The sequence below is a fragment of the Arachis hypogaea genome, chromosome 20 (assembly GCF_003086295.3).
Source record: "Arachis hypogaea cultivar Tifrunner chromosome 20, arahy.Tifrunner.gnm2.J5K5, whole genome shotgun sequence".
NCBI classification, from domain to species: Eukaryota; Viridiplantae; Streptophyta; class Magnoliopsida; order Fabales; family Fabaceae; genus Arachis; species Arachis hypogaea.
Genome location: NC_092055.1, coordinates 87808670 through 87817928, shown reverse-complemented (window position 1 = coordinate 87817928; position 9259 = coordinate 87808670). Strand labels below are relative to the sequence as shown.

General features: G+C 37.6%; 1 non-coding gene across 1 annotated transcript; it reads left to right on the top strand.

Annotated features, from left to right (window-relative positions):
- The first annotated feature begins 1004 nt into the window (after positions 1–1004).
- LOC112788263 (small nucleolar RNA R71) lies at positions 1005–1108 on the top strand. Its single transcript, XR_003195635.1, has one exon. It is a non-coding gene; the product is annotated as a small nucleolar RNA R71 (small nucleolar RNA).
- Positions 1109–9259: the final 8151 nt, after the last annotated feature.

Sequence of the window (9259 nt, the reverse complement as noted above, 5' to 3'; positions counted from 1 at the left end):
CCATCATGCCTTTTTGCAGATCCTTGGCTTGCTCAGTTCCACTTTCCTGCTTAACTTCTTCCATATCTTCTTTCAAGATTTCTGGTTCCTGCTGTGAGGACCTGATTCCTCCTTCTTCTGAGACTTCCTTCAATATGGTGATGGCCTTGCACTCTTCCCATCTTACTCTCTTTTGTTCCCCCTTAGGATTCTTTTCTGTGTCACTAGGGAACACTGCAGTTGATTTGGGTGCCTGTTGAGATAGCTCTCCTACTTGAGATTCCAACCTTTTGAGTTTTTCACCATGGTTTCTTAAGGTAGTTCTCACATCATCCCTGAAGCTCTTCAATTCAATTATGTCTTGGCTCATGGTTGCCATCATTCCTTCCATCCGGTTTAATTGATCTTGAAATTGTTGGTTCGGATTAGGTTGGGTATGTTGATTATTTTGGCCATGATATGATGATTGGGGGTAAGTGCTTTGTGTGGCTTGGTATGATCTTTGGTTGGAGTTTTGGTATGTGGAATTGTTTTGTTGGTTGTGGTTGTAAGGTTTGTGGTTTTGTGGTTGGGTTTGTTGGTTTCCCCACCCAAAGTTTGGGTGGTTTCTCCAGCCTGGGTTGTAAGTGTTGGAGGGTGGATCATATGATTGCCTTTGTTGGTTTCCCACATAGTTAACCTCATCCCAATCACCTCCTTCAATGCCTACTTCCTCTTGATCTTGTGTGTGTATTGCAGCCACTTGCTTTGTTTCTAATTGCCTGGTAAGCTCTGCTAGTTGCTTGGCAAACACCTTGTTTTGGGCTAGAATTGTATCAACATGGTTCAGCTCCATGACTCCCTTAGTGTTGTGCCTTTCTGATGCATAGTAGTACTCATTCTCAGCCACTGTCTCGATCACTTCAATGGCTTCTTCCACGGTCTTTTTCTTGTTCAATGAACCTCCTGATGAATGGTCTACAGCCTTCCTTGATTCATAAGAGAGCCCATCATAGAAGATGTGCAATTGCACCCAATCATGGAACATGTTTGGTGGGCATTTCCTTGTCAAGTCCTTGAATCTCTCCCATGCCTCGTAGAGAGTTTCACCATCTTGTTGTCTAAAAGTTTGGACCTCAGATCGAAGCCTATTGACCTTTTGTGGAGGGTAGAAACGTGCCAGAAACTTGCCTTCCACCTCATCCCATGTGGTTAGACTCCCCCTTGGGAATGATTCCAGCCACTTAGCTGCCTTGTCCCTAAGTGAAAATGGGAACAAGAGCAGTTTATAGGCATCTTCCTGGACTCCATTGGACTTCACAGTGTCACAAATTCTCAGGAATTTTGTGAGATGTTGGTTTGGGTCTTCATTAGCACTTCCTCCAAAGGAACAATGATTTTCCACCAATGATATTAGCTGTGGCTTGAGCTCAAAATTGTTGGCCTGAATGGGTGGTTTCTGGATGCTACTACCACAATTCCCAGAGGTTGGGTTTATGTATGAACTAAGAACCCTCCTCTCGGGAATGGCATTATTTCCATCAGCTCTCTCATGGTTGTGAACTTCTCTATCCATATTGAGATCTAGAGCTTCCTCAAAATTGTCCTCAGATTCTCCTTCAGATTCCTCTTCTCCCACTACTCTCTTCCCTCTTGCTTCCCTTCTAAGTCTATGAAGGGTCCTTTCCGGTTCGGTATATGGAGGAGTTGATGTCTCTCCTCTCCTACCTGTCATACAAGAACACAGCTCAAACACAAACAGGTAAAATACTCTTGGTTAATGGAAGAGTATGGTCAGCTCAATTGAGGAATTAATTCAAACAGTTAGTGAGTCAGTGAGTTAGTTGCATGAATTTAAAGGCATAAAGAAGGAAAGCATGTAACCAAGTGCAGAAATTAAAAATTCAACAAGTATTTAGAACAGAATTAACAAAGCAAGAGAAAATTGCTCAATCTAGTTAGCTTCCAATTTGAGAATTGTCAATCGAAAACCAATCCCTGGCAACGGCGCCATAAACTTGATGCGCATAAACGTGTTATGCTACGATTTAGGAAATTGCACGATCGGCAAAATTCCTTCCGGCAAGTGCACCGGTTATCGTCGTCAAGTAAAAACTCACAATAGAGTGAGGTCGAATCCCACAAGGATTGGTTGAGTGAGCAATTCGGATTAGAAGTGTGTTCTAGTTGAGCGGAATCAAGATTTGAGATGAGAATTGCGGAATGTAAAATTGGCGGGAAAAGTAAATGACAAGAAAATTAAATGGCTGAATCTTAAATTGCATGAATTAAAGAGCAGAATGTAAATTGCTGAAATTAAAAGGGAATGGGGATGATTGCAAGAATTGAATTGCAGAATGTAAAGAGAAAGTGGAAATCAGAACTGGGGAATTCATTGGGTTTAGGAGATATTGAAATCTCCGAATCAAAACATGTAAATCTCTTCCTCAACCAATGCATTCATTGAATTTTGCTTGGCAATCTTATATGATTGGATCCCAATTCCTTGGCTCACCAATGCTCTCTAAAAACAAACAAATTCCCAATCCCTTGGTTTAAATGTTCATAAGAAGAGATGATGCTTGATCACTGATTATACCACACAATTTCATGAACCACAATTTGGTAGGATTACATGTCACAATATCCATCCAAACCCCAATCCAATCCACTGTGAGAAAGCTTCTCTAGCATGAATCCTCCATTCCTTTCCCAAGGCTCCGAAGGATTCCAAGTATGAGTAGTCTCTTTCCCAAGACAACTACTCAATGGAATTAGATCGAGAAGCTTTCTAACAAAATTCAAGAGAAAAGATTGAAGAAGAAGATAAACTATTATTGATTCATTGAATTACAATAGAGCTCCCTAACCCAATGAAAGGGGGTTTAGTGAATCATAGCTCTGAATTCAATTACAAAGAAAAAGAATCTAGCTAAAAGTAAAAGTCAAGGGTCCCCTTCTAACTTAACTTCTATCCTATTTATACACTTTCTATATTGAGCTTCAGTTGTGCTTCTTGGGCTTTGAGGCCTCTCCTTGCTTTCCTTTTGCCTTGGGTTTATGATCCATAATCTTGATGAGGTTGTTGATCCAGATCCTGTAACATTTATTGAGCCAACTTAGTGATAATCAAATAATGACACATGACTCAATAAATTGAGATTTCAAACTCATCAATCCTTCAGGCCCAATCCCATAAACCATGATATTCAATTGGGTTTCATACCAAAGTAAGTTTAAGTTAATAATTGTGCTCAAAGACTAACTTAAATCACAATATTTTTGGCCCAGAAACCCTTTTCAAGAGTGGCGTTTAAGTTGTAGTTTAAGCTTAAACTGCAACTTAAACGCCAGACACTTCCAGTGAGGCCATTTGTAGAAGCACGTTTAAGCTTCAGTTAAGGTTAAACTGAAGCTTAAACGTGGAAATGGAAGAAGGTAGCCCTGGAGAGTCATGTAGTCGAACATGTTTAAGCTTCAGTTTAAGGTTAAACTGAAGCTTAAACGTGGAGATAGGAAGGGCAGCCCTGGAGGTCGAACACGTTTAACCTCCAGTTTGAGGTCAAACTGGAGGTTAAACGTGGAAAAGGGTGGAGGCATACTGGAAGTCGAACACGTTTAACCTCCAGTTTGAGGTCAAACTGGAGGTTAAACGTGGAAGCTTGGAATGGTGGCCCTGGAGGTGTCGAACACGTTTAACCTCCAGTTTGGGGTCAAACCGGAGGTTAAACGTGGAGATGGAGAGAGCAACCCTGGAGTAAAAAAAAAACTATCGAACACGTTTAAGCTCCAGTTTGAGTCAAACTGGAGCTTAAACGTGGAATGGCCCCTGGTACTCTTCCTGGTTCTGGCGTTTAACCTCCAGTTTGAGGTCAAACTGGAGGTTAAACGTGGAACTCCTCCCTGGGTGACATACTCATTCTGGCGTTTAACCTCCAGTTTGAGGTCAAACTGGAGGTTAAACGTGGAATGCTCCTTAAGTGAGGCTTTTCATTCTGGCGTTTAACCTCCAGTTTGAGGTCAAACTGGAGGTTAAACTTCAATCCCAGCATTTCTTATCCTTCATGATTTTGGCGTTTAAGCTCCAGTTTAGGCTTAAACTGGAACTTAAACTCCACATGTGATATTCAAGCTTCCTTTATTGATTTTGTTGCTTCCTTGCTTAGCCTCTTCTTCCCTGAAATCATCCAAACAATTGCATCAAAGTCTTGCAAAATTTCATGAGAAATCTTTCATTCATAGCATTTAAGTAATATAACTAAAACTCATGGAATTTGCATCAAAATCATATTGTTTGGATGGTTCATTACTTTGTTCTTCATTTAACCATTTTTGGTTACTTTAAGCTCAAGAAAATGCATAAAACAACTAAAACTAACAGAAACATGCTAGTGAAACTAGCCTATGATGCCTTGGCATCACACACATCTGGTCATAATAGACCATCATCTGCTGCCGCATTTGCTGGATCTATCTCATTTATTGCTTGAGCTCCTACTTTAGAGACTTCGTCTATATATCCTGAGCATCCTTCTTTGTCATGCGTGCGAGGAGTTCATTGTACCTTTTCTTATCTAGATGCAATTGCTGACCTTGATCCTATAACAATTCGAGTTTTTAAAAGTTAAATAATGAGTTATTCATGATTTATTATATTTGTTGATAATTTTATTTAAAAAAAATTATTTTTTTAAAAGTAATTAAATTAAATTTTTTGATATTTTAAGTTTAAAATTTATTAAAATTTTTAAATAATTTCTATTATAATGAGATATTTTAAAAAAGATAAAAGAATTGTTGTTGTTGTTGTTGTTGTTGTTGTTGTTGTTTGCTTCCATTCAAATAGCCAAAAACATTAAATTATCATTATTATATTATTATTTGCTTCCATTCAAATAGCCAAAAACATTAAAGGAGAAAAAGAAAGATAGTCAATGTGGCTTGAATTCATATATATATAACCATGACACCAATTCACCTTCTATCATATTAATCATCATCATCTACTTCATTTGGTTTTAATTTTCATAAGCAGTGAAAAGAAAGTGACCGAGAGTGAGATAGAGGAAACTGTGAAACTCTCCAAGCTTCTGATGAGCGAATATTTTATATGCTTTTTGACATCACTTTCATATAGTTTTTAGTGTGTTTTATTTAGTTTTTATTAAGTTTTTATAGGTTTTAGTATTAATTTCGCATTTTTGGATTTCACTATGAATTTTTGAATTTTTGGGCAATTTCAGGTATTTTCTGACCGAAATTGGGGAGCTAGAGTAGGAATCTGATTCAGAGACAGAGAAAGCACTGCAGATGCTGTCCAGATCTGACTTGTCTGCATTCGGAAGAGCTTTTCTGGAGCTACAGAAGCTCAAATGGAGCGCTCTCAACGGCTATGGAAAGATGACTTCCAGAGCTTTCCAAAAATATATAATAGTTTATACTTTTCTTTGGATTAGAAGGCCCAAAACTGGCATCTAACGCTAGCCTCTTGCCCTCTTCTAGGCGTCCAGTGCCCAAAGAGCAGAGCCCAACGTCGAAAGGCCCAGAGAGGACCCCCTAGCTGGCATTCCACGCCCAAGGAGCCTCATAACACGTGGATCTCACTAAAACTCAACCCAAACACTCACCAAGTGGGTCTCAGAAGTGGATTTTAGCACTAAATAGATTGTTTTACCCTTACTAGTCATCTGTTTAGTATTTAAGGGACCTTATTCATGTAATTCATATCAAACTTAGAGGTTTCAGAACCTTGGGCATCTCCCATTGAGGGAGGTCATCCATGTATGTTCTTCTATTGTTTTTACCTTCAGTATGAGTTCCTAAACCTCCTAGGTTGAGGAGAGGAGCCCTGCTGAGTCCTATGAATTAATAAAACTACTATTTCTTCTTCTTCGATCCGTGTCTGATCTATCTCTAAGATGTATATTCCGATCTTCATCGTGGTGAACAGGACGATCTGACAAATTAGCTCTGTTCATCACATTAAGATGAACGTGCCTGACAAACACCAGCGTCTACTTGGGTTTGTGTGAATAATTGGCTGGAAAGCACGAGCCAACAGCTATGTTTATACATCTCTCAGACGGTTAATCCATGATTTTATTGTGGACTTCTCGAGGCACCAGTTCAGCCATTCTCCAGGGAGATTAGGGTCTTCCTGGTATAGGCTAGATCTAAGAAGCAGCGTTCTCTGATCCGAAAGATTTAACCTTTTCTGTGGAGTTTTGAGTAGGATCGCCAAGAGAATGATAAAGAATGAATGATTGACGGTTTAGAATTTAGAATAAATTCCCGTTGCAAGTATAGTTTCTAAACCAAGCAATCATCCTTTCTTACAAATGTTTTGGTTGTCACAAGTAACAAACCCCTTTGAAATTGATAACCGAAGTATTTAACCTCGGGTTGTCTTCTCAAGGAATTGCAGGGAGGTGTTATTATTGGTTATGAGTCTTGTAAATTGGGGGTTTTGAAAGTAAGGAATAGGTAATTTAAATGACAAGTAAAATAAATTAACAATAATAAAATCTCTTGGCAAGGTATCAGAACTGGAAGTCCTATCCTAGTTATCCTTATCAATTGTGATGAGAATTGGATTTTTCTCCCACTTTGTTAACCTCTAACTATGAAGGTAAGTTAAGTGGATGAATTAATTTTGATTCCTCAGGTCCTAGTCTTTCCTTGGGAAAGGCTAGAGTTATTGGAACTCGAATTAATTCTTGAAGAATTCCAATTTTCAATCAACAATGAGTCTGATAACTCAAGTGTCTCCAATGACTCAACCAAAGCCAAAAGGGAAAATTCTAAATTAAATTAAAAGCATTCATAAATCTGAAACACATCAAATTACGTCTAAACATAAATTCAACTCTAACATGGAAAGGTTCATAAGTCAATTGGGCAACATAAATCAAATACAAATAAAAGTATTAGAGTAAATAAAAGTAGAAAATAAATATTGAAGGAACATAGAACCTGGAATGAAGAGATCATAGCTTAAACATAATAAAAATCCTAAATCCTAATCCTAAGAGAGAGGAGAGAACCTCTCTCTCTAAAAACTACATCTAAAACTAAAAATTATGAATTATAAGCTGGTTATGAATGGATGCATTCCCCCACTTTATAGCCTCTAATCTGTGTGTTCTGGGCTGAAATCTGGGTCAAAAACAGCCCAGAAATCACCCCCAGCGATTTCTGTTACGTTCAGGTCGCGGAAAAGTGACGCGGAAGCGTCGTCCACGCGTTAGCGTGGATTGGGGTTTTGCCAGGTCACGCATCCGCGTGATCAACGCGTTCGCGTCGCCTGGCTTCAAGGCAGCTATGGCAAATTATATATGGTTGCGAAGCCCCGGACGTTAGCTTTCCAATGCAACTAGAATTGCATCATTTGGATATTTGTAGCTCAAGTTATGGTTGTTTGAGTGCCAAGAGGTCAGGCTAAACAGCTTTAGCAGTTCCTTTCATTTCCTGTATTCCTTCCACTTTTGCATGCTTCCTTTCCATCCTCCAAGCCATTCCTGCCCTGTAATATCTGAAAACACTTAACACACATATCAAAGTATCTAATGGTAATAAGAGAGGATTAATATTAGCAAATATAAGGTCAAAGAAGCATGTTTTCAATCATAGCACAAAATCAGGAAGGAAAATATAAAACATGCAAATAGTATTAATAAGTGGGTAAAGATTGATAAAATCCACTCAATTGAGCACAAGATAAACCATAAAATAGTGGTTTATCAACCTCCCCACACTTAAACATTAGCATATCCTCATGCTAAGCTCAAGAGAAGCTATAAAGGTGAAGAGGAATTGTAGAATGCATGAAATGCAACCTATCTATGTGAATGCAACTAAATGTAAAATGCTTCTACCTACTTGGTTAAAAAGTAAATAAATTCTCCAAGAATAAATATGAACTGGATTTCACTAATTCAAATCATAAAAAGGAAGTACAAATAGACTTGTAGAAGAAAATAGCTCATGAAAGCCGGGAACAAAGAATCGAGCATCGAACCCTCACTGGAAGTGTATGCACTCTAATGACTCAAGTGTTTTAGGTTCGATTCTCTCAATTCTCTACTAACCTTGCTTTCTAAGGCTTGCTCTTCATCTAACAATCAATATAAATTTAATGCACAGATACACATATCAAGAAGTCTTTTAAGGGTTGTAATGGGGTTAGGGTCAAGGTAGGATTGTATTTGGCCAAGTGGACAAAAATCTGAATCCTTAATTAACTTAAACTTTCCACCTAACATTAGACAATCCATGTAATCATAATACAACATCTAACTATCCATTAACCATATTTTTGACATATTCATGCATTCTAATTTCAAGTACAGTATATATTCATTGCTTTCATCACTTACTTTGGGGCATTTTGTCCCTTTTTTGCTTAATTGTAATTTTTTTTCTTTTTTTTTCTCACTTCTCTTTATACATATATATATATATATATATATATATATATATATATATATATATATATATATTGGATGCATATGATTAAATTATTGGATGCATGAATCAAGTCCTAAACATTTCTTTCACATTTTCAGAAAATTCTAACATACTCAATTCTCAAACCAAATGTTTCCAAATTCACTTTCCCACACTTAATTCATGAGCACTCTCACTAGTCTAAGCTAACCAAGGATTCAAATTAAGGACATTATTGTTTTCCGCTTAGAGTTAATGATGTGCTAAAGTAAAGAACAAAGGGGTATAATAGGCTCAACATTGATTTGCAAGGAATAATGAAAGGGTAAGGCCATATGGGTATGTAAGCTCACTGAAACAAAGGCCTTAATCATGTAAGTGTATGCATACATCAAACCATGGAAATATAGAATTAAGCAAGACAAAGATCACAATTTTAGAGAAAAAAACACACACCAAAAATAAAATATTGGTTGGTAAAATGCGACCAATTCAAATAGGCTCAAAAATCTCACAGGTTTTGTATGTTCGAGCTCTAAACCATGTTCCAGTATAATATTTCTTCAAACAAGTGTAACATTAAATTTTATTCAAATTAGTGAAATGCTCTAAAAGTTTTTGAAAAAGAAAATATTTCTTCAACCAAGTGGTAAAATATGCACAAAGTCAAACAGATATGCAATCAAACATGTAAATGCAATAACTAACAAGGAAAATAAACCATTGGTGTTGGGATAGAAGAGTGACTAACCCATGGAGATCGGTATCGACCTCCCCACACTTAAAGATTGCACCGTCCTTGGTGCATGCTGAGATGTACAAGTGGACGGGTTGCTACAACTGACGCTTGTAGATA